Source organism: Alosa pseudoharengus, unplaced genomic scaffold (assembly GCF_046254945.1).
Source record: "Alosa pseudoharengus isolate Yale_2024_CS ecotype anadromous, Long Island Sound unplaced genomic scaffold, YU_APseudo_1.1 YU_APseudo_1.1_scf_8, whole genome shotgun sequence".
Lineage (NCBI taxonomy): Eukaryota > Metazoa > Chordata > Actinopteri > Clupeiformes > Clupeidae > Alosa > Alosa pseudoharengus.
In genome coordinates this window covers 16,084,844-16,087,343 of record NW_027468870.1, presented here as the reverse complement: position 1 = coordinate 16,087,343, position 2,500 = coordinate 16,084,844, and positions in this window count along the sequence as shown.

Below are 2,500 nucleotides of genomic sequence, written 5' to 3'. Positions count from 1 at the left end.
TATAAAAATGAGTCATGTCTGGATTGGTTGGTTATATGGTCATCACCATGTCTGTCAAAGATAGAAACACAAATAAGCATTGCTTTTTAAAGGTGCATTGAAACCACAGAAGAGAGAGCGAAAGAGAGAGAGCAAGAGAGAGAGAGGGAGAGAGAGAAAGACATACAAAAGAGACGGGGCTAAACATTAAGGGAAGCATACCTTTCATTACCATTAAGTCCATTTAAAACAGGTTTGCTTTCTCTGGTCAACCACTTGGCTTTCTGATCCTGTCACTTTACATTCTCATCTATCAACCCCACTGCTGTGCCTTCTCTGATGTGTGTGTGTGTGAATATGTGTGTGTGTGTGTGTGTGTGTGTGTGTGTGTTTGAAAAGCAGAGAGAGAGAGAGAGAGAGAGAGAGAGAGAGTGAGTGACTGGACCCCTGCCTCTGATTGTATCATCAGTTAAGCTTCGACTGATCCCCATTCAGATGTTAAATGATCCCATCCAACAAGTCGGCTCTTCTCTGGAGTGCCATGGAGACCCAACAAGCTCTCTGGCCGTGCCAAGGGGAACCAGTGAGAATGGAGCGGGTTATCTCTGTTTGTGTTTGAAGTCCCCAGGCAGGGCAGGGGGGGGGGGGGGGGGGGCGGAGGCCTGATCAATGAGCTCATTTGCATCACTGTGGACTCCGTAAATATCAAATAATCATCTAATGTGCAGGAGACAAAAGGCCGACATGGGCGTCAGCACTTCTATGTTTTAAATATATCGCTAAAAGAGTCGGTAAGACTTAGCCACACAATGAAAGGCATCTTTTCTTCACCAGGGGTGAGGCTGACATACCATCAGTGATTCTGGCCTCTTATGTTTCTCACACTGGTGCTGTCTAGCAGACGCCCCCTTCTGCACATTCCAAACAGTTGTGTAATACTTGCACGTTAAATTAATCCATATTTCCGTTGATACGCTTCAGTGTGACTCTGTCCGGAGTCCACGTTTCCTGTGATTTAATCCGTTTTATCAAACACGCTTGATTTGTTTTCGTCACAGCTGCTAAGAACAGAAATGCAATACTGTGTAATGAATGCCACCTATTAAGAGCAGGAGCAGGGCAGCAAGGGTAGACTGACAAAGAGTGGGCTGATTGCTATATTTGCAAACTCGTGTGACATGCAGTTATTTCGGCTTGTCAGTCTGAGATCATTTGATCTTGCTGGCTTCTACTTAATGCATCACCACCTGCGTGTGCGTCATTGGGTATAAAGGGCTTGTGTGTGTGTGTGTGTTGTGTGTATGTGTTTAAAACTTAAACTGTTTACCATGTTGTTAGTCGCTTTGGTTAAAAATGCGTCAGTCAAATGTAATGTAATGTGTGTGTGTATCTGTAAGTGTGTGTGTGTGTGTGTGTGTATGTCTATGTGTGCGTTATCAATGCCAGCCTGTTGGGTCCTCATGAGTGTGATAACTGTATGCACCTTGAGTGTGTGTTTGTGTGTGTGTGTGTGATCCTGTGATCTGCATTCCTGCAGTAGGACAGCTTGTGTTTCTTGTTTTCTTTTATAGCTCAGACTCTAATTGCCATGACAACAGGTTCTCACAGGACCAGGCCATTTGAACACACTAAGCGCGGTTTAGGAGGTTCTGCTGATGTTAAACGGTGGGGCCGTATATCTGAACAACATAAACGCTCATATGGAAGTCCGAACTTAGCCGGTTGTTCTACTACTCCCCCCCCCTAGTATTTCCTCTGGACATTATGTAAATGTGCTGTGTCTGAACGAAGCTTGGAACATGCGGTTAAAATTCACACCTAGTGAGAGGGCGTGTCGGTGACGTTTCTTTCGTGCGTCCATGTGGTTAAATCTGACTTAAATGCCAGTGTCATGATGGAGTGGCATAGTGCTGTCCAGAAAATCTCCTACCTGGAAAGAGGCAGACATCACAGAGCTACTGTCCATGAGGGCAGACAGCATTGTGATAGAACACATGAAGGGAACGGCAAGAGACACGTTGATGTAGCCTACAACTGCATCGCTTTTGGAAAAATAAACCATGAAAAAACGAACAACTTCACTGTTATGTTAGTATTTTGTTTGTTGCTTAAAAACGTTGTATAGATGGCCTTGAAGTCTTGAGTTAGCCTACTGAATTGGCTGGTACCATAAAGTTCGTGCATGCTCTCTCCAACGCAAACCAGATTTGGGGTTCCATAGCCAAGTAATTCTGCTACATAACTTTGAAAACAGATAAATGTGTTTATTTGAAGCACACATACAAATACTGTAGGTCAGTTTCAAGTATGCGCACTTACGTGACTACTTCAAGTATTAGCCTACACACAATATATTTTTCTTCTTTAGCCTACATAATGCATACACTTTGTAAACAAACAGCTGTGACAACGACCGCATATATTCTGCGTCATATCTCGCCTCTTGTGAACTCTACAAGCTCCCACCCTCACTCGACAACCACACGCAGATTCTGTAATGTGCGTGTATGTCGTTCACACA